This window comes from Bactrocera tryoni, unplaced genomic scaffold (assembly GCF_016617805.1).
Source record: "Bactrocera tryoni isolate S06 unplaced genomic scaffold, CSIRO_BtryS06_freeze2 scaffold_7, whole genome shotgun sequence".
NCBI classification, from domain to species: domain Eukaryota; kingdom Metazoa; phylum Arthropoda; class Insecta; order Diptera; family Tephritidae; genus Bactrocera; species Bactrocera tryoni.
In genome coordinates this window covers 15,372,364-15,395,779 of record NW_024396366.1, presented here as the reverse complement: position 1 = coordinate 15,395,779, position 23,416 = coordinate 15,372,364, and the positions used below count along the sequence as shown (strand labels likewise).

The 23,416-nt window shown below is 39.9% G+C and overlaps 1 pseudogene; it reads left to right on the top strand.

The window, feature by feature from the left end:
* The first annotated feature begins 3,619 nt into the window (after positions 1-3,619).
* On the top strand, positions 3,620-5,306 carry LOC120781807 (annotated as a pseudogene).
* Positions 5,307-23,416: the final 18,110 nt, after the last annotated feature.

Here is a 23,416-nt window from a genome sequence, read left to right as displayed (position 1 = left end):
ATCAATCGTTCACATCCGAACAATATAAACAAACGTCATGCGAAGTGCGTAAAGGAGGGCTCAAGCAAAAATTTTGCAAAAAGTTTAAAAAATTATATATTAACGAAAGAAAATAATTTTGTTAGAACAAAACTTTTAACCCCGTAGGACGGCTTTATCCAATTATGATACAAGCGAAAAGTGTAATACAAGAATTGTGGCTAGACGGGACCGACTGGGACGAACAAGTGAAACCTGTACGCTTCGAAAAGCGGTCCCAGTTCGTTAATAATCTTAATGACATTTTGCAGACACAAACTCTACCGTGGGTAAACTATTCCCCTGAATATAAAGTGGAATTACACAACTACTTGTGCCACTATCTACGTGCGCACGCAAAGCGATACCATAACCACAAGCCACCTACTAGCGGCAAAAGCAAAACTTGCTTATATCTATGGTCCGATTCCGATATCGTTTTAGCCTGGTTAGAAAAACCACCACACGCGTGGAAAACATATATTTCTATGTAATCGTCTCAAATACTAGACCTAGTAGGATCAGCCAAATGGCGACACGGAGCCAGTGCTGACAATCCTGCTGATCTAGGTACAAGAGGGTGCAAACTCCTGCATCTTGCCACCCTCACGCCCTGATGAAATGACACCCGATAGTTAACAGAATCCACAGATTCTTAGCCACAATCGCCAATGCGCAGCATAATTGCCCTAGAAAGTCGAAAAATCGACACCTATCATACAATATTGGTTAAAGGAGGAACTAACCCCAATGCGATACCTTGACGCACCAAGACTTACAAAATTCAAAGGTCGCTCTTATCGCATCAACCCAACACGTTACTTCGGCCACCCTATAATAATACCTGAGAAGTCTCCATTTGCCACATTATTCTTGAATTACATCCACATATTAATGCAGCACGCCGAACATCGCCTCATGCAACATATGGTACGCGAAGCTATTACAGTCCTCGCCTTAAGCCCCAAATTTAGAAGTGAATCTTCCTGTGCAAGATTTGCACAATGCACAAGCAGGAAATGCGAACGCAGATTACCGCAGCACTTCCACCTGAACGCTGCAATTTAGCGAGCGCAATTTCATGAGCGATAATGGGAAAACATTCATAAGAGTCCAACGAGCCACAGAAAAACAATTTGTGGATTTCTTAAAACAAGTGTTCTCTGACATCGTACAAAAGTACGCCTCACAAGGTATCAATTGGCAATTTATATCCCCAAGCGCTCTTCATATGGGTGGTTTTAGGAAACCAGATGTAAAGAACTTAAAATCTCATTTCAACAAGCTATTATAAAGAATTCACGTCATTATTAACTAAAATGGAAGCTGTTCTCACCTCACGGACACTCAAGGCACTCTCGCAAGATTTCTCCGATATCACAGCCCTAACTTCAGGGCATTTTCTAAAAGAAGCACCCATTCTGGCCACACCTGTGCCAGGCGTGGAGTCGCTATTCGCATTAAATAGATGAGAAGGAAGGAAAAATTAGAGATTGTGTTCTGATTCATGACGATTGTCTCCCCCTACCGAATGGCGACTTGGCCGCATAGGGAAGCTTTACCAAGGCTCCGACGGTCATATTCGTGAAGCCGATCTTCGTACGCAATCAGCAAAGCTAACAAGTTCGCTAGTAAAACTGTGCTTTTTACCGCCCACCGATAACAACGAAACGAAAACCGATAAAACTTTCAAATAAACCGGATTTAATAAATATTTAAAAATAAACTTCGAAAGAACATAAATGGTCGATTAATACAATGAATGTCAATGTGCCACCACAAGCGGCTGCCCCAGATGCAGCTGCCCGAACCACACCAACGGCTCCTCGTAGTGGAACGTGAGCATTGCCGTCAACACCGACACTAGCAGTAGACCCGCAACGCATTCGATGTCCAATATGTCGTTAACCCCACCGCTTGCCACACTGCGCCATCTTTAAGGGGTTGCCACTTTAGCAACGCCAGCAGCCCGGCCATTGTCTTAATTGCCTGGTGTCTACCCACAACACATAAGAGTGTACATCGGGCAATCTGTGGCAAATATGTTTGCGGCCTCATCACACCCTTCAGCACCAAACCACCACGCACGACATATGTCAACATACTGCCGGCAGCAACCGCTGCGCAGTACGATGGCCGCCAATAATTCGGGAGGCACGATCCCGTCGAACAATAGACCCATCATCATCCCGTATCTGGCGGCCACAGAATGGGATGTCAGCACGTCGCCAGCTACTAAGGCGCGTTCGCTCCGCACCTCAGGCTTCGACAGCTTTGTAGCCACGCTTCAGCAACCACAACGACTTCTAAGCTGAAATATTCGCCTAAGGGGCCGGGATGACTAAATGAGCCTCAGTCGTCTGCCACAAACAACATACAAACGCAACACTAACCCCGGTCACACCATTCACCAAATTAAAATCTACATCACTGACAATATAGATTAACCACACTTAGCTGGACATCACCTATGTATAATCCACATCAATACAACCCACACGCGATAGCATCCCACATCCACATATGTAAATACACACCACATTGGATACCACCTAACAAAAGGTCTCCACTGCACAGCTGTTCGTTTTTGATTAGCTACTGAACCCGAACGCCGCCTTTTTTCGTCACTGATTGTAGTTTGCGCTACTAGTTATTTAATAAAACCTTTAAGTACATTGTGCATACTGTGTGAAACAGATTTAAATCGAACCTTACACCCTTTGTAATAAATCTGCAAATAAAGACCACAAAACCCGGGCGTCTAAAATTTATAAAATAAAGAAGTGAAGAAAAAAACTTATTTTATACTTGTCTTGTCAAAAGAAGTAGCACCTGTTGGCAAGAGTTATCCTGCGTTAGATTTCTAGGCTGACATTGTTGGTGGTGTTTACGCTGGTTCAAAGATAATTGAAATTATCTACAACTTCAAAGTTATGACTGTCAACTGTGACGTGAGTGCCAAGTCGCGAGTGCGACGACTGTTTGTTTGATGACAGGAGATATTTCGTCTTGCCCTTGTTCACCGCCAGACCCATTTCTTTTGCTTCCTTATCCAGCCTGGAGAAAGCAGAACTAACTGCGCGGGTGTTGAGGCCGATGTTATCAATATAATAAATACGCCAGGAGTTGTACACTCTTATAAAAGATGGTACCTTCTCTATTTAGTTCTGCAGCTCGAACTATTTTCTCCAAAAGCAGGTTGAAAAAGTCGCACGATAGGGAATCGCACACAATTCGTTTTTGTTTGTTTAATTTATCTCGTTTTTTTTTATTGTTTCACTAATCCATAGTGCCTCTCACTATGGCTCGAAGGACCATGAATAAAGAGATACAAAATTTAGATAGAACACACACTCTTAAATAAAAATAAATTTTGTTTTTATTTTGACGATATATACTTTAACGAACTTATAAATTTTAATATCAAAAATGTTATAACTTTTAATTGTAATAAAATTAAAGGTCAACGAGCGTGCGGCGAGAATGCACTGCCGAAGCTGATTTGATTTTGTTGGCGATCACGTTTCCGCACATCGAAGTCACAATGTATAATCGCGGTAGAGCAGCGTAGGTGTCGACCCGGCGCAGTGTTTAAGCGAATATGTGTATAGCGAATGTTGATGTGTTGATGGGCGAACTGCAGGTGACGAAAGATGTCGAACGAATTGTGAGCCCCTTCCCTTTTTGTCCATACCTTTTGATGAGTGGGTTGATGTACAGCTGTGGTGAGTTGAGTTGGTGTTGCGTTATGGTGTCATCGGCTGTGGTGTATTAAGCTGTCTTGCTAGGGTGCGTCAGTTTTATCCAGGTAGAGTGGGGGAGACTTAGATCATTTAAACAGTTGTATAAAAGGTTCTTAAGCCAAAGTCAGCGTAATTGTGCAATGAGTGGCACAATTTTAATGTAACAGCCAGGCTCGAATTTGCCAAATTGCACCCTAAAAATCAATTTCATGCAAGTGATGGATGGCTAGCAAATTTCAAGAAACGATACGGTTTAGCCACTTAAAAATTTGTGGGGAAATCCTCTCAAGCAACAAATAAAAAATTACACCGTTCATTCAAAATTTGCGGGCAAAAATTAATGAAATGGAAATTTCGGACATGCAGCTATATAACGCAGATGAATCTGGATTATTTTATCGTTTTCTGCCCGATAAAACATTTTCGCGGAAAACGAAAAGACGGCACCTGGACGAATAGTAGCTAAGGATAAAATCACATTTATGTTGTGTACGATCGCAGATGGTTCGCATAAGTTAAAACCATTGATAATTGGTAAATCCGCAAATCTCCGTTGTTTCAAGAGGTTTGAAAACCCAATGGAATATGCTAATTAGCAAAAGTCTTGGATGAATTCAGAACTATTCTTCCGCTGAGCGTTTTTAAAAATTTCTCTTAACCTCAAAACCGCTAATTTCATATGCATTTGTTCCGGTTTTGAAGAAAGTGATTTTGGCGCAAATTGCGTTTTTGCTTCAATTCCATTTTTTCTACGTAGGTCTTCGCAAATTTTCTGCTGAAAATAATTCACCACGAAGGGCATTATTGCTGATTGACAACTGTACAGCACATAAGCCAATTGACGAGTTACACTCAGATTATGGAAAGATTGCGGCAAAGCTTTTATCACCTAACGTGACAGCTATTTTGCAGTCCATGGATCAAAATCCCATTAGACTGCTCAAGTTAGGATACCGGGCTAAACTGTTATGGAACATTGTAGCACAAGAAAACGTTCCGTTTGAGAATATTTTGAAAGAACATTCAATTCGTGATGCCATCTTGCTGCTGAAATCAGCATGTGATGAATTACTAAAAGCTGTGCTTATAAAAGCTTGGAGAAATATAGAACGGTGGGACGATGATCAATACGATAGCGAAGACGAAATTCCACTGCTTACATTGATTAGATCAAATAGTTCTCACGATGATACACTTCGAGAACTACAATCGGTATTGTCCAAGATGGGTGGTGTTGACGTCAGCAGTGAGGTCATCGAAAATTTGGAACGACGACCAAAATACGGAAGATGGTAAAGGTTGCGAAGTGTCTGACAATGAAGTTGAAGAACCAGTTAACGAAGAAGATATGCAACAACAGAAAGTGAGTTTTTCGGAGGCAGTTGATTCCGTTAATTCCTTAATAAGGTGGTATGAAAACAATATTGATACAATCAGATATCACATGTTATTAATATGCGCACAAAAATTGTCAGGTGCTATTATACAAAAGAAAAGAAACAAATAAGTCTCGACTACTTATTTATACCAGCCCTTACAAATTAATATGTACATAAGTATGTAGGTATAATGTGGAAAGTACAAATTAAATCAAATGTTCTGTTTTGTTGAGAGTAAAAGTGAGTGATGCAAATAAATTAAACATTTATATCATGTTTGTTAACCAAAAGTTAACTTTTTAGAGCGGTATGTGGACGCTGAAAACCGGTCAACTCAGCCGAAGATTTAACTTTCTTGCATGTGTGTAAAATGTGCGGCTGCATCCGATCTTATCCCTTCCTTACTTGATATTTTCTGCTTCTGTGTGATGCGAAGTCTATGTAGGAATTCTTTTCTTCTTCTTAACTGGCGTAGACACCGCTTACGCGATTATAGCCGAGTTAACAACAGCGCACCAGTCGTCTCTTCTTTTCGCTATGTGGCGCCAATTGGATATTTCAAGCGAAGCCAGGTTCTTCTCCACTTGGTCCTTCCAACGGAGTGGAGGTCTTCCTCTTCCTCTGCTTCCCCCAGCGGGTACTGCGTCGAATACTTTCAGAGCTGGAATGTTTTGACCTAGCCAGCGTAGCCGCTGTCTTTTAATTCGCTTAACTATGTCGATGTCGTCGTATATCTTGTACAGCTCATCGTTCCATCGAATGCGGTATTCGCCGTGGCTAACGCGCAAAGAACCATAAATCTTTCGCAGAACTTTTCTCTCGAAAACTCGCAACGTCGACTCATCCGTTGTTGACATCGTCCAAGACTCTGCACCATACAGCAGGACGGGAATTATGAGCGACTTATACGAGTTGAGCTTTTTTTCGTCGAGAGAGGACTTTACTTTTCAATTGCCTACTCAGTCCGAAATAGCACCTGTTGGCAAGAGCAATCCTGCGTTGGATTTCCAGGCTGACATTGTTGGTGGTGTTAATGCTGGTTCCTAAATAGACGAAATTATCTACAACTTCAAAGTTATGACTGTCAACAGTGACGTGAGAGCCAAGTCGCGAGTGCGACGACTGTGTGTTTGATGACAAGAGATATTTCGTCTTGCCCTCGTTCACTGCCAGACCCATTTCTTTTGCTTCCTTGTCCAGTCTGGAGAAAGCAGAACTAACGGCGTGGGTGTTGAGGCCGATGATATCAATATCATGGGCATACGCCAGCAGCTGTACACTCTTATAGAAGATGGTACCTTCTCTATTTAGTTCTGCGGCTCGAACTATTTTCTCCAAAAGCAGGTTGAAAAAGTCGCACGATAGGAATCGCCTTGTCTGAAACCTCGCTTGGTATCGAACGGCTCGGAGAGGTCCTTCCCGATTCTGATGGAGCTTTTGGTGTTGCTCACCTTCAACTTACACAGCCGTATTAGTTTTACGGGGATACCGAATTCAGACATCGCGGCATAAAGGCAGCTCCTTTTCGTGCTGTAGGAATTCTCACTGATCTTTAATTAGTAACTGGGAAGCTCCTATAAAGTTTTTTCTGTTGTCGGAATAAAGATTGGTGGGACATGAGAGAAAGACTTGCATTGTGAGATCGCTAACGGGTTCGACGCGTATTGCTTTAGTTGAGAAGCATATAAATATAAATATGCATCCATAGGCTCTAACGAAGTTCATACCAGTGACCGTAAATTGTCGTATTAGAATAATTCTTTCATTTGGAAGAGCTGGCATTATTTGGGTTTGTTGAGCCTTTTTATGTGTGATGCACGTTGTGAATAGGTAAATAATTGTTCTAATCAGCATGTTTGCCTTGAGTTTACAAAATTCTGCTAAGAGTCGAAGAACTACTGATTTCCGCCGTGTGATGCTACTGAATGGGTGAAGTGAATTTATAGTTCGTCTCAAAATGCTTGCCTTTCATCGGCCTTTTCAGGCAAGTAAACAAAAAACTTTGGTGCGGCCACATCTGGGCTGTAGGGCGACTGCGGACGCGTTGGGATGTCGGTCTTGGTTAGATATTGACCATTCGTTTGAGTCTCTTGAGAACTTCCACTTGGCGTTGACGATTTGTCAAAGAGGAACAAATTAATGGTAGACGATGCATTCAATATCAAAAAAACATCATGAGCATTTCACTTTCCATTTGCTCATTCATCACCAACCTCCTCCCGACCCTCCAAAAAGGCCTGGTGTCACCGAAACACACCACTTCTTGTGCATTAGCTGCTTAAGCCTGCTGGATCATATCAAACTATCGCTGATTTACCTGGCTTCATATAGAATTTAATTACCTACATCTGCTCTAACGAACGCTGCATTTCCGGCTTGCACTACTCACAGAAACACGTCGGGCGAAAATGTTTTCAGGTGCTCGGAGACAACTGACCAGACGCTCGTTCGTTAGCTAGGAACGCCCTCTACCGAACAGTCGGTGCGCGCACGCTCCGAAGTACAGTCGCGGAGAAAATCAGTCCTTTTACTGGAAAGTAGGTTAACTAAGAGGATGAGTTTAACCTGGGTAGGGATGCGTTTTTAATGAGAGCAACTCTTGTTCTTGACACCCGGAGAGAGTTGTGGATATGTTGTCTTCGACTCTGATATTGAAGGAATTCGATTGCCGTCTTAATACAATTAAATTCTTTATTCAACTTATTTAACTTAATGTTTTTCGTTTTAGCTTTAGACATAAGTCGCTTGACGCAATAGGTGAGTAATGCGAACTTGAAGCGTTATCAGGGTTCGAAACAAAGACTTTGTCACTTCGTGTATCAGAGTATTGTGGTTTTGTATTAAATTTCTTTTCGTCTGCTTTTTTATCTGTATCTGAGTGCAATGGTGGCAGTTTTACTATTGAAGCCTTAAGGGTTTCCTACAGATTCGGGGGTATTACATTACATTTCGAAGTTTGATCACGTCGGGATAATCGAATTATCTGCCCTGGCATATTTAAAGGCTTCTACATTTTGTTAGATAGTTTTACACTACAAAATCGAGTCCCAGCTTTTCAATTCAATAATCAATAATAATTTCATGTCAATTTCAAGGTTGGTCTTATTCATTCAACATATACCTGAATTCTCTTATTTTCATATTGGTTATCTAAATTTTTTCAAGCAAGTATGAAACCATCGTTTATCAAGGGAATTATCTCTCTTGCTTCGCCTCGGGTCGTCTCTGTAAGGTGAAATAGTTTTTCAACATTACTAATTGCGTATATACAGGCCGAATATATGTATGTATATACATATTAGGGCGGGTCGAATTTTTTCGCATACAGCGGCTAGCAAAAGCGAAAACTACAGTAAATTCTAAGAAAGTTTTGCCAAGAAACCATGGGTCTAAAATTAATTCCCAGTTCGCGCAGAGCGACTTTAGATTTTGAGGTCATACCTATTAAATTGTACTCAAAAACCTATAATTTTAAAAATAACAGCCTGCCATGCAATTAATGCAATAATAGCAGGCTTTTGTAACTTATTTGTTTTTTCACGTAGCTGAGCAAAAAACAACAAAAAAAGCAATCGTATGGTATTTTTACCGCACAAGTGGTCTGCGTTGAATAAACAATAGTGTGTTCTAAATAATTTTTTTTTCAAGTTTAAATAGTTTTCGATTAATAAATTATAATGGAAACGTCTGCAATGTCAGTTGATTCCAACAATTCAGAAATTGACACAATTTCAATGAACTCCGGGACTTTCTTTGCCAAGAGATTTAAGTGATCTAAATCTACCAAGTAATCGTGACGTATTAAATTACTATTTATTTTTACGCGTGGCTGAGCAAAAAATAACAAAAAAAGCAATCGTACGGTAATCTTAACACACAAGTGGCAAAAAAAATTTGGAAAATTTGGAATAAACTAAACATTCCGTTAATCAATGAAAAAACTGCCTCGAAAAAACTAAAAACTTTGCTAAATAAATACCACAATGAAATAAAATTTAAAAGTAGACCAAGTAAGTCTTCAACGTTTCTGGAAACAATTGATCAAGTTTTTTATATTGGAAAATGTCAGTGCGCAAAAACATTGCCTTGCTGCTGTGGTTTAATACCCATCGAACTCCAAGAATTTATGATTGATCAGCACAGTAAGAGGAAGCTAACCATTCCCGAATTCGAGGCGATTGCTGTTGACCAACAATCAATACTGGTGCCAACTAGTCTTGATCCAACTTTTTTTCCTGGCTCAACAAATATGGATGTTGAATCAGAGGTGATGTTTGCCCTGCCAACTGCAAGAGAGCCAAGTTCGTCGAAAAAAAAATTAATTCCAAAAGGTACGATACACCTCATTTCGCTATGGCTTGCGATAGGTTTGGAATCGGTAATAGGGTTGCTTCTTTTTTGGCCACATCGCTTTTCAAAGATATTGACTTTAAAGATGAAAATGGGGAACCAATAATTATGGACAAATCTAAAGTTTCACGTGAAAGAAAGAAATGTAGAGATTCTCTTCGAAGAAAGCAACGCAATGACTGTGATCTGATAGCCTTCTCCTTTGATGGCAGAAAAAACAACTCTCTGACGAGCGAAGAAGAAAAAGGAAGATATCATCCGAGAATGGTAAAAGAATTACATCTAGTGGTTCTTAAAGAGCCTGAAAGCAGATTGTTGGGTTACGTAAAAGTCGACGCCGAGGACGCTAAAACAAAACAGAAGCAATTGTGCGAGTTCCTTATAGAAAAAAATATGTCCTTGAGAGACTGATTGGAATTTGCTGTGATGGAGAAGCAACAAATACAGGTTCTGAAAATGGAATTTTAAGGAGATTCGAAGTCATGTTGAATAGACCATTGCACTGGTTAGTTTGTTTATTACACTTTAATGAACTTCCACTTCGTCACTTGTTCTCCGCATTGGAAAAGTCCACTACAAGCGGACTGCGCACAGCTAGTGGGATAACAACAAAGCAAATCGAAACATGCGAGCAGATGGCGGTAAGCACACAATTGTTTTAAAGAGCCTAATATGTACATATATTTTGATCTGAGCTAAATAATAAAATCTTTCTGTAGGCTGTACCCGACTTTGAGGCCATTTCGTTAGGAGATATGCCTCCACCCATTCATGAAAAAATGCTCTCGACTGACTTTCAGTACTAGTATCGAATGGCAAATGCAGTTTGTGATGGTTTCTGCCCCGAAATTTAGCCAGTATGAAACCGGGACAAATTGTGCAAGCAGACTCTTACGTTTATACGTGACACCTAGTTCACCATCAGCGAATTTAAAAACTTTGGCAACTTACATAATGAAAGTTTACGTACCGATGTACTTTAACATTAAGTTCTACAACTCAGTTGTATACGGCAGTCTCTTATTTTTTAAATTTATACAGTCCACGCGATATTTACCACCAACGCTGCGAGAAATTGTTAACACTCTAATCCAAAATAATTCATACCTCGCTCATCCTGAAAATATCTTACTGGCAATGCTTTATGATAAGTGAAAAGATGTTCGCGAAAGAGCCATAAAAAAGATACTACACTATCGCGATAAAGTTTGTGATCCGACTAATCTAAGGGTTTATGATAAAAAGCACGCAATAAATTTTGAATGCTCAGACTACTTTGATCTGGTTGACCTAGATGTTGACAGTGTTTTGTCTGAGCCTCCATTCTCAGCAAACATTCCATACGAACACTTGTTGCAGTTTATTGAGTCTGATGATCCGCCGCTTCCTGACCCAGGGATTCCATGTCATACCCAAGCAACTGAGCGTTGTGTACAGCTTTTGACAACAGTTTCTCGACGCGCTATTGCAAAGAATAGGGACGATATCATGGCCATAACTATAGAAAGTCGTACTACAATACCACGCATGGAATCCAAAAAAGACTTTAAAACCTAAAAAAACTAAAACTAGAAAGCATTCCCAGTCATAAGCAAAAAAAACCAATGTCTGTAACTTGCACCACAAAAACATTTAATTTTTTGAAAATTTAATTACAAGAATAAAATTTTATTTTCGATACACCGGATTTTCCACAATTTTAGAATTTTTTAAAAAAATATGGGAATATCTGTATGCTGCATAGATAGAAGCACAAATTTTCGTTATAACCGAAGAAACCAAGCACAATTTTCCGGATCGCTTCTTATGAAAGAATAAGTTTTTGAGTACAATTTAATAAGTATGACCTCAAAATCTAAAGTCGCTCTGCGCGAACTGGGAATTAATTTTAGACCCATGGTTTCTTGGCAAAACTTTCTTAGAATTTTCGTTTTTGCTAGCCGCTTTGTTGGTTTTTTTCCACCCATACAAATCGACCCGGCCTAATACATATATTCCGAAAAGGGGTCAAGTTTTATTATCTGATTGCTTATCTTCGCAAAAGATGTCGATGTCACAGCGAAATCCATCATCGTGGCCTCTGAGGTTCTTTATTTAATAGATTGGGTTGACACCTAAATTGTACGGGTGGCTACGTCTTCGATAATAGAAGCTAAGCAAGGGAGATACATATGACAGCTTTTTTATATCTGTCTTTTAATTTATTAAATTCGATGGTTTCATGGCTTTCGCGAAAAATTCTTCGAAAAAGATCATATGAGTCCTTTGCTTTTTCATAAAGGGAACTAAGTTCAAATCTTTTAATGTTCTAATTGTTTCGCGTAGTTAAAAAAAACATTGAAATCTTTTTGTTTATTAAAATATTTGTTTTAAAATTTTAAACTCTTGCAATCAGAGAGAGTAACATAGTGTTGTTCAACCAACGCTTGTACATATCACCAGCGAGATAGATATAGGGTTATGTATATATGTATAAATAATAAGGGTGACGAGGAAAGTTGAAATCCGTCTGTCAGTCTGTCCGTCCGTCCGTGCAAGCTGTAGCTTGTGTGACCGATTTAGTAGAAAAAAATCTCGAGTTCGTAGACGGGTGTATTCGGAACACAGCCACACCCACAAATAGTCATTAACCGAAAACCTATAAAGATGCATAACTAAGAACTTAAGATATTAAACTGTAATTTGGTACTGGGGATCGTAGTAACAAGGAGCTTCTGTGAGTAAAATTTTTTGAAAAAGTGGGCGTGGTCCCGGCCTCAAATATGTTTAACGTGAATATCTCCTAAGCCACTTAAGCTACAAAAATCAAATTTACTGAGTACAAATCTAATAAGAACTTCTACCGATAGTGTGAAATCGGAGTATAACCCCGCTCACTCCCCATATAACGGTGCTGTTAAAAAATACTAAAAGCGCGATAACTCAATAACTAAATACGCGGGAGACATTAAATTTTACCATCGAGATGGTATAAAGGAAAATTCGACGAGGGCGGTGGCGTCGCTCACTTTTTGGGGTACGTGGGGGTCTTCTCACATTTTTATGTCTCACTGTGAAAATGGACGAAATCGGACAACAACCACGCCCATATAGCGCGCAATTTTAAATACCACTTGATTCGTTCAGTTTCCAGTACAGAAATCAAGAAGCAATTTATATAAAGTGATACAACTTTGCACGAATAATATCTTAAGTGTGTGCTACCTTATGACCAAAAAATTGTTTAAATCCAATAAAAACTGTAGGTACCCCTAGGTACCGAATATTTAGACCACGGTACCCATAGTTGACCTGAATGTCGATTAGTGTGTGATGTATATAACTGAAATTAAGGAATAATCCTTTTCTTATAATAGTAGGTTTGTATGTCAAAAATTGGTTGAATCACATCAATACTTCCCATAGTCCCCATATATGTACTTAATTTAAAGATTTTCGAACTACCGGGTTACTTTGCACGGCATATCTGAGTTATCCCAATGAAAATAAGAGCGTGTTTTTCTCATAATAATACATCTTGGCCTATCCCTTATATAACTAATATCAAGATTTTCGAAGATCCGGCTGGCTTTACTTTATATGATTGGTTTTACACCTTAAAGTATTTCCCCGGCTTTGATTCCTGCAAGTTGCAAGAGTATAAAATGTTCGATTGCACCCGAACTTAGCTCTTCTTTACTTGTTCAATTTATTTTTTTGTTTATATTTTTAAGAAAATTTTAAATTTACAATACGTGTACGAAATTATAGAATAAAATCAGTGCAAGGTTTTATACTTTTTTATTTTTCCACAGGGTATTTGCCTATTGAAGTGCTGTATTTTATCAACAAATATAATGAGAAAGGACACTCTATTCGTATGTATACAAGTATATTTATATGAGGGAGTATATTCCCTGCCAGCCAAGAGTGGTGAAAAAACTAGTGAAACACTAGGCTTTCAAACCCTCAAACTAGTAAAAAAGTGGTGAGCCAGCCAGAGGCGCTGTGCAGATCTCAACCACTTTTCTGCTTACGCGTACGTTATACGTACGTAGTGTCATATAAAAGCTGCTCTAATATCCCCAATCGACAGCTGATGCAGGGTTGCATTTTCTGATTCGTTAGGGAGAAGGCTGACATCACCGCCGTCCAAGAAATGCGATGGACGGGACAAGGAACTGCCCAGAGAGAGCTTCCCCAGCCACTTGGCGACTTTTACGCAAGAAAGAGGCAAAGAAGGCATCCTTGACACTACGGTCGGTAAATTTTGCCTCCACAATGAAACATTCCCAAATGGGTTGAGGCTGTTCGACTTCGCCGGGTCTCTAGTGTTTTGATGTGCAAGCGCTCCGCACCACTATCTTGTTGCAGCCAAGATTCGCACCCGCCTCTGTGCAGCAAAAAACGCACGTCAACAAACACAAGGAAGGTTCGACGTCGGGAAGCTGCAATCACAAAAGACAGCCGAACGATTTTCTACTCGGCTTAAACTCATGCTCTCTGAGAGCACTCGGCATAAGGGAACTGTGGGACGGCATTTCAAACTCCTTACGTACAGCTGCAACCGAAACCATTGGTTTTCGGAAAGTGCAAAAGAACAACTGGTACGACGAGGAGTGCCGTGTCGCAGCGGAGAGAAAACAGGCTGCCTACCTCGCAACGTTACGACCGACCACTACACATGCGGGCCGGGATAGATACCGAGAGTTGAAGAGGGAAGCGAGACGCATTTGTAGACAGAAGAAGAAAGAGGCCGAAATGCGTGAGTACGAAGAGCTTGATAAGCTGGCCGACAGGGGTAATGCTCGAAAATTCTACGAAAAAATGCGGCGGCTTACAGAAGGTTTCAAGATCGGAGCATACTCTTGTAGAACTCCCAAAAGTGATCTAGTGACCGATGCCCAGAGCATACTTAAATTATGGAGGGAACACTTCTCCAGCCTGCTGAATGGCAGTGAACGCACAACACCAGGAGAAGGCGAACCCGATTCCCCAATCGATGACGATGGAGCAGACGTTCCATTCCCCGACCATGAAGAAGTTCGAATAGCAATTATCCGCCTGAAGAACAACAAAGCGGCGGTGGCCGATGGATTGTCGGCCGAGCTATTCAAACACGGCGGCGAAGAGCTGTTAAGGAGCATGCATCAGCTTCTTTGTAAAATATGGTCGGACGAAAGCATGCCCAACGATTGGAATTTAAGTGTGCTATGCCCAATCCATAAAAAAGGAGACCCCACAATCTACGCCAACTACCGTGGGATCCTCAACATCGCGTATAAGGTTCTATCGAGCGTATTGTATGAAAGATTAAAGCCCACCGTCAACAAACTGATTGGACTTTATCAGTGTGGCTTTAGAACTGGAAAATCAACAACCGACCAGATATTCACCATGCGCCGAATCTTGGAAAATACCCGTGAAAGGAGAATCGACACACACCACCTCTTCGTCGATTTCAAAGCTGCTTTCGATAGCACGAAAAGAGCTGCTCTAAGTTAACTCACGTTAAGTAACACCAAAAGCTCCGTCAAGATAGGGAAGGAGCTTTCCGAGCCGTTCGATACCAAACGAGGTATCAGACAAAGCGACACCCTATCGTGCGACTTCTTCAATCTGCTGCTGGAGAAAATAATTCGAGCTGCAGAACTTAATCGAGCACGTACAATCTTTTATAAGAGTGTACAGCTGCTGGCGTATGACACTTGCGCCGTTAGTTCTACTTTCTCCCGACTGGACAAGGAAGCAAAGCAAATGGGTCTGGCAGTGAACGAGGCAAGACGAAATATCTCCTGTCATCAAACAAACATTCGTCGCACTCGCGACTTGGCTCTCACGTCACTGTTGACAGTCATAACTTTGAAGTTGTAGATAATTTCGTCTATTTAGGTATAAACACCACCAACAATGTCAGACTTGAAATCCAACGCATTATTACTCTTGCCAATAGGTACTACTTCGGACTGAGTAGGCAAATGAGAAGTAAAGTCCTCTCTCGACGAACAAAAGCCAAACTCTATAAGTCACTCACGATGACAACTGATGAGTCGACGTTGCGAGTTTTCGAGAGAAAGATTCTGCGAAAGATTTGTGGTCCTTTGCGCATTGGCCACGGCGAATATCGCATTCGATGGAACGATGAGCTGTACGAGATAAACGACACAGTTCAGCTAATTAAAAGACAGCGGCTACGCTGGCAAGGTCATGTTTTCCGAATGGACGAAAACACTCCAGCTCTGAAAGTATTCGACGCAGTACCCGCCGGAGGAGGCAGAGGAAGAGGAAGACCGTTGGAAAGACCAAGTGGAGAAGGACCTGGCTTTGCTTGAAATATCCAATTGGCGCCACGTAGCGAAAAGAAGGAACGACTGGCGCGCTGTTGTTAACTCGGCTATAATCGCGTAAGCGGTATCTACCCCAATAAAGAATAAGAAGAATAACCTAAGTATTGAGAAAGTAGGGAGTGAACCTACATTCGTCACTAGTAATAGGAGGGTAGGGCTGGACATGACCCTGAGTAACGAACTCATTACGCGACTGATCTCACAGTGGAGGGTATCGTCCCCTAAAGACGATCACGAAAGGACTCTCTTCAATAAGGGCAAGCATACTGGGAACAGAAGCAACCTAACTGCCTGCAACAAGGAGACTAGGTCTGCAAAATGGAAAATTTTAGGAACTTCTGTGAAAACGTCTCCTCAATACCAGAGGTAACAAGATTGCACAAAGCTCTGGCTAAGGGGAAGACGGACACAGTTCTAGCCATTAAAAAATGTGACGGAACTTATACGACAAGTGGGGAGAGGAGAGCTACGGCATTCATTAGTGCGCATTTCCCGGAGACAATTAAGGAAGACCAGTGCCTACCTGTCGTCGAACATAAATCATCTCGCCTAGATTGGGTAGTCGCCGGGAAACTGTTTACTGCGGACTCAGTCAGATGGGCAGCGGCTTCGTTCTCTAAATTCAGGGCCCCCGGGGGCGGATGGCATCTTTCCAGCACTTCTGCAAGAAGGAGAGCAGATTATCTGCCCTACCTTGTTCAAAGGATGGGAGATAGCCTGGCGCTGTCTTACATCCCAGAAACATGGAGGACAGTGAAAGCGATCTTTATACAAAAAGTGAGATGGAATGACTACTCACTGGTTAAATCCTTAAGACCGATTAGTCCAACTTTCTTCCTACTAAGGAGTATGGAAAACATCATGGACCACGAAATAAGGTGGAAGGCGCTGATAACATCACACCTGCATGCAATCCAGCATGTTTACAGAGCAGGAAAATCGACCAATACTGCTCTGTACCAGCTAACCTCAGATACACAGAGTTCGCTGGAAAATGGGGAGGTACTGTTATACGCCTTCCTGGATATCGAAGTTGCCTTTGACAACACGTTTCACACGAGCATAGCAAATGCACTGGAGAAAAGGAACGCGGTGGCATCGGTGCCTCTATCCAGCTGATACCACACTAGGAGATGCCAGTATTCGTCTCGACACTACAATGGGCTGCCCACAGGTGGGGGTGCTATAACCCCTGCTGTGGGGCCTCGTCATGTACGAACTACTCGTGTTTGTAACTGAGAATGGAATCCGCTGTCAAATGTACGAAACGCAGGTCTCTGCCTGGCCTCAGGAACCTATTACTCGGGGGCAGAAAGAGAGGACTAATATGTTCAAATATCTTGGTCTAACGCTGGATTCTGGAAGCAGGATGTAGATCTAACCATGGTCAAAGGTACGAAGGCACTAATGGTATGCAATCAGCTTGCTGTTAAATGTGAAAGTCAGGTATTATCAGATGGTTGTACACCATGATAGTGCGACCAATTATCACATATATAGCATCACAGACGTCGGTGGGACTTTAACTATCGACGCTGCAACGATTCGCCTGCGTCTGCACATATCCGACGGCGCCACTTGAAGTATTGCTGAAACTCACTCCTCTACATCTAGTAATCGGTCAAGTCGCCACAACGATAGCCAACCGGCACTCAATGCGTTTTTTACATACGACATCAAATCCCTGTGCCAAGTGCACCTTATTTTGGTGCTAGGTCACAAAGGTATAGCCGGCAATTAACTAGCTGAGCTTGCCCGCTCCGCAGCATCCACCAACATGGTAGGACCGGAATCTTTCATTACGGTTGGTCCCCACACCATAAAAGAGCTGCTCCGCAATGATGAAGCATTGGTTGTATCACCCAATATTTACTGTTTGCGTTGTTCCAGTGGTATGCCTGCGATATGTAGACTTTTTTCAAAAAAGACCAGGCAACCATTTCATCATCACCTGTCACAATGTCATAGACAGGTGTTTCGAAGCACTGCTGTCGTATTTTCTTAAAATTTACAAAATGTGAATTTCCAGATTGCACACTAGTCCCGAAATATAGAACCTACGAACAATATAACACTGTGTGAGGAATTCTAATCCAGAAGCCCGAATTTCGAGTCTTGTTCGGCAATTGATAAAAGAAAATCATTTGGTATTTTTTCCATCCCTTTTTTTATCACTACGTTATTAATTAAAAAAATTGAAGAAGAGGAGAAAACAAGAGGTCTCGTTCTCATCCCCAGATTTAAACTTACTAGTCATCTGAAAAAAAAACAATGTTGGATTCTTGATTAGTACGAATGAGGCTATCTCAAGAAGCTGCATAACTGATTTTTTTTCATAAAATTACTACTACTTAAAAATAAATCTCAGTTTTATCAAAAACTACTGATTTTGACGAATTTTTAAAAATATTATAATCTTCGTGCTATATTTCAAGTAAATCGATAGATTAAAACTTGCACTATGGGCCTGCATCGAAAAAAGCAGTATGGAGAAAAACGCGTTTAAAGATTTACTTTAAGTTTCAGGCAGCATAACTGATAGAATAGTACGTAGTCATGACACGACTAAAACGATTATAACTTCGGAAATAATTTGATTTTTAAAAATAATTGAAACAATCTTTGGAAAAAAACTTCGTCATTATCTCGCATTATTGAAACCTTTTTCAGCATTTCTAGTTTTCCTTTTTATATACGGAAAATTTAATTAAACTCAATTGGAACACCTTGCCGGCAATAACATAAATGCCATTAATTTAATTGATAATTATCGAAACTTTGTATGCCGCAATAAACTGCGGTATACAAAAATTCTCTTCCGTAATACTTACTCATATGTTTCATTGACGCTCCTAAGCACATTATTATTTATTAACTACGTAACGGTTTTAGTAAACTTTAATTTTGTATTTCACAATAGTGGGAAAAAGTTTCATTACAGAATGTTTCTCATCATCAATACCCATTTTATTACAAAAATTATTACAGGAACAAATCAAAACACATGCTTGCACTTCAAAATATTCCAATTATTTTTAAATTTACACAAAACAACAACTGCGACTGCACTACCTTGTTTGTCACTTTGTCCTTTTGAGGTCATTTTAGTGCTCGCTAAAACTCTGATAACACTGTGGAACTTTTTGGGATTATTGTCTGGGGGGTGAGAAATTCCAAGCCAGGGTGATGGTACTAGGTCAGTATAGTAAAACCCTCAAAGGGTTTGGCGTTCGTATGTGTCAGTTTTTTTTATGACCTTTTAATTTTTTTCCTTATCTTGATGTTTTTTCGCTTAGTTGTAACATTTTGGCAAAAACGTAGTTTAACATAACTCGCGAACCACTATTATCTATTTTTCCAATCCATTAGACGGTTGTAGCAGCTTTTACACACTGTATTTGGTACCCAATTTTCGTTCACTATAACATTTAAAAGGTCTTAAAAAAAACTGACACATACGAACGCCAAACCCTTTGAGGGTTTTACTATACTGACCTAGTACCATCACCCTGACTTGGAATTTCTCACCCCCCAGATTAGCTGTTGTACTGTGAAATTTAAAAGGTCATAAAAAAAAACTGACACATAGGAACGCCAAACCCTTTGAGGGTTTTACTATACTGACCAAGTACCATCACCCTGACTTGGAATTTCTCACCCCCCAGATTAGCTGTTGTACTGTGTAACTTTGAGCGATTTACACAAGAAAACATGTGTAACGAATAATAGCAAGAAATAGTGTCATCTTATAGCATCGCTTTCCGCATCCACTCTTATATCAGCCTAAACATTTAAAATATATTTTAAACCAAAAACTTCGTGTTTTAAAATATTAGACTGGCCTAACCCCTTAAATTAAAAAAAGAAATATATACTTGTACATACATACAACTTCCATTGAGCTATGTACAAATGTACAAAATCATCTAATTCAATGTAAATTTTCTTAATATGGAACAGAAAAACTATAAAACAAATAAGAAAGAGCTGAGTTTGGGTGTAATCGAATATTTCATACTCTCACAATTTGCAAGGATTCAAAGTGGGGTAATATTTTCAGTTGTTGACAAACCATTTTATTTAAAAATGTTGCAAAAGAATTACAACCATATTTGTCACATTAATATTTATACCTTGTTTGCTTCGTGTCTACGAGAATTATATTGAAATCATCCTCAAATTACCAATCAATCATGTTTTCCGCCAAGTCGCTCCTGGATGAAAACGAAACCAGCTTCCTTTTTCTCAATCTCAATAAAGTTTTCATCCAATTTTGGTTTTGTTTTATTTGTATATATATCGAAGCAGTCACTAAATTTATTTCAATAAAATTATGTGTAATTTATTTATTATTATGTAATTTTATTCTCATAGTGTATTTAACATTATTTGTTTGTGCATCACGCAAACGGCGCGCGACAACCAAAAACTACACTCACCGATTTGTTTGAATTGTATAATCGTGCGGATACTTTTGGTGTCTTTGCACAAACACTCCTCTTTTTATTATATTTTATTTTTATAGACATCTGGCGGTGTGGTCCAAAATGGCTTCAATTATCTGAAAATCAATGGCCAAAAGTCGAACCAAACCACTCAGCAAGATTATTGTCAGCTACAAGGAACCAAATAGAATTTATAAAGTATTTAATGAGCAGATACTTTAACTTGGTTGAAGCTACAAAGTATAGTACCAAATATTTCTTATTATTGTTGTGACGAATCACTTCAACATGCGCAAGGTGTGCTCGAAAATTGTCCCAAATGTTCTTATTGACGACCAAAAATTGAGGTGAGTGGAAGTGTGCCAAGATAATTTGAACATGTGTCACCCTCAATTTTTGAATAACGTAATCACAGATCACGAGTCATGGACCTTTGCGTATGATACCGAGACAAAGGGGCAATCTTCCGAATGGCACACGCCATAGAGGGTATCCAAGCAGCATGCACCTCGGCTTTCAAGGCTATTCCGGAGAATGCCTTCTGTGACGCCTACAATGTTTGGAAATCGCGTCGGCAGCGCTGCATCGACTCAGAAGGAGCATATTTTGAAAGTTTTTAAAGAATTTTAACGATTCGTTCAATAAATTGTTTTTAATCGACTCAGTCCTATTACTTTCCGGACAAACCCTGTAATACTATATAATAAACCAGGGTTTTTTTTAAGATCGCGGCCGAAGGCCGCCAAGACTGAAAGGTGTACTGCGCGAAACTACTTCAGTCACCCTGGATACTGGCTCGAACAGCGTTATTTTTTTAGGGCGCCTCCGAAAGCCACCAATGCAGAAAGGAGTACTATGCGAAAGTTCTTCAGTCAATCCGGGTATTGGCTCGACCAGGGATATTTGTTTAGAGCGTGGTCCTTTAGTCATCTCAGGTATTAATTCGGCCGGATTTATTTTTTCGAGTGATATGATTTTATTATAATAGAAAATTGTAATATTACATTGATATAAATTGTATAAAAATATCATGTAGTTTTACTTATCTGTGTTTATTAAATATAAATCCAATATTATTATTATAACGTATATGGAAAAAGTGTTCACAACTCTATAATAGTTTGAACATGTAAGGAAAGGCTAAGTTCGGGTTCATTTTATACTCTTGCAACTTGCAATAATCAAAGCCAGGGAAATACTTTTAGGTGTAAAACCAATCATATAAAGTAAAGTCAGCCGGATGTTCGAAAATCCTGATAGTAGTTAGGCTAGACCAAGTTTTCGCTCAAATATATCTATTTTAATCACAAAGATCAGTCACCGACTAAACCTCGTACTGAGCAGTTGAGTTAGCGTCTTTTTCTGAGTTTATAGCTATTCATATAGCTCTCTTTTGGTGTTCTTTTTTTTGCACTACGGTCTGCTTACTTAAGTAACGCGATTAATACTTATTTTAAGTGAGAAATATAATCCAATACTTATATCAGTGTATTATAATTTTTCCACTATGCCCCTGGCGGGCTTCCAGTTCGGGGACAACAGGTTTGCTGCGCTGGCCCAAGGTCCCCAACCAAAACGTAAAAAATCGTATCAAAAACTGCAAGATGCTTTTCCTGACTTACCGCCAATAAAAAGTGATGACCCAAAGTATATTGTGATTAAATCCGACGAGAATTCTACACCCCTTTCGAAGGTTTCTTGTTTTCATGTTTACAATGCCTTACTTACCGTGAGCAAAGATATAAACAAAATTCGTGAATTACGCGACGGCAGCCTATTACTGCTAGTGAAAAATAAGCAAGTAGCAGAAAAGTTTATAAAAACGAAATGTTTTTTCACATTGGCGCTGTTAGCGCTAGCTATCATCAACATCTTAATTGTAACAAAGGCACCATTTATGAACCGTTTTTAAACGATGTGCCTGAAAGCGAAATAATAGAAGGACTGAGTTCTTACGAAGTTTCCGCGGTTTATAAGTTCACTCGCAAAGTTGAAGGTGTTATAAAGCCTACTGGTGTTATGCTAATATCATTCAACAGTTATTCCCTTCCAAACAAAATAAACATCGGATGGAGGATGACCTCTGTGCGACCGTACGTGCCTAAACCAATGCGCTGCAGGTCATGCCAAAAATTGGGTCATACGCAAAAACATTGTATAGGTTCCCCAACATGCGAAATTTGCAATTTCCCTTCTCCACACGATAATGACTGCATCCGAGTTATGTGTGCGAATTGTTCTGGCGAGCATCGTTCTTCTGACTATACGTGTCCAAAGTATATGCAAACCAAAGAAATTTTAAAAATAAAGCCACTAGAAAAGTGCAGTATGCACGAAGCCCTTAAAAAGTATAGAGAAAACACTTCCGTCCCTTCCCTCACTGCTAGCTTTGCACATGTGCTTCAACCTACAAAAGAGGTATCCTCTGTATCCACCACACCAACAAAAATTTCAGCCATCAACAATTCCACAAAATCTAAAAATACTCATAGAATTGCCAACAATGACTTGCCTAGTACATCAAAACAAAACGCAGAGGTCACCTCTGCACCCAACTCATCAATAAACTCTTTAACTAGAAAAAATCACTCATCAAACGCCAACAACAAACATATTTCCATCAACAAGCCTGCATCGATCAGTTCAGACTACAACAACGTCTCACATTCAGCTAAAAATATCAGCGACAACTGTACCCAACAAGCCTCTTTCTTAAATCCCAAACTTTTCAGTCCAACAACAGCCTCTCTCATTTCTAACTTAAACAACTCCTTAAACTCGCTTAATTAATATACTGACTTCAACAACACTACTACCAACACTACCGTGCAGTCTAATCCACCTAATCACGAAAATCTCTTTCCAACAACAAGCAATTCCAACGATAATCAATACTCTACTGAACAAATAGAAATTGACTCTGAATAAATACGCTTAGCTTTTACTCTCTTTTGAACTAGTACTCAATTGGTGACACTCAGCTTCAACTCACTGCTCATACGAGTTGATATTCTAGCTCTCTTCTGTTTCCCTTTTTCTTTTTTTCCTACATAGATCTTATGATTCCATTATTGCAATAGAATTTAAACGGCTACACTAATAATTACAATGAGCTTCAATTATTAATACAAGATCATGCCCCAGCTATTATACTC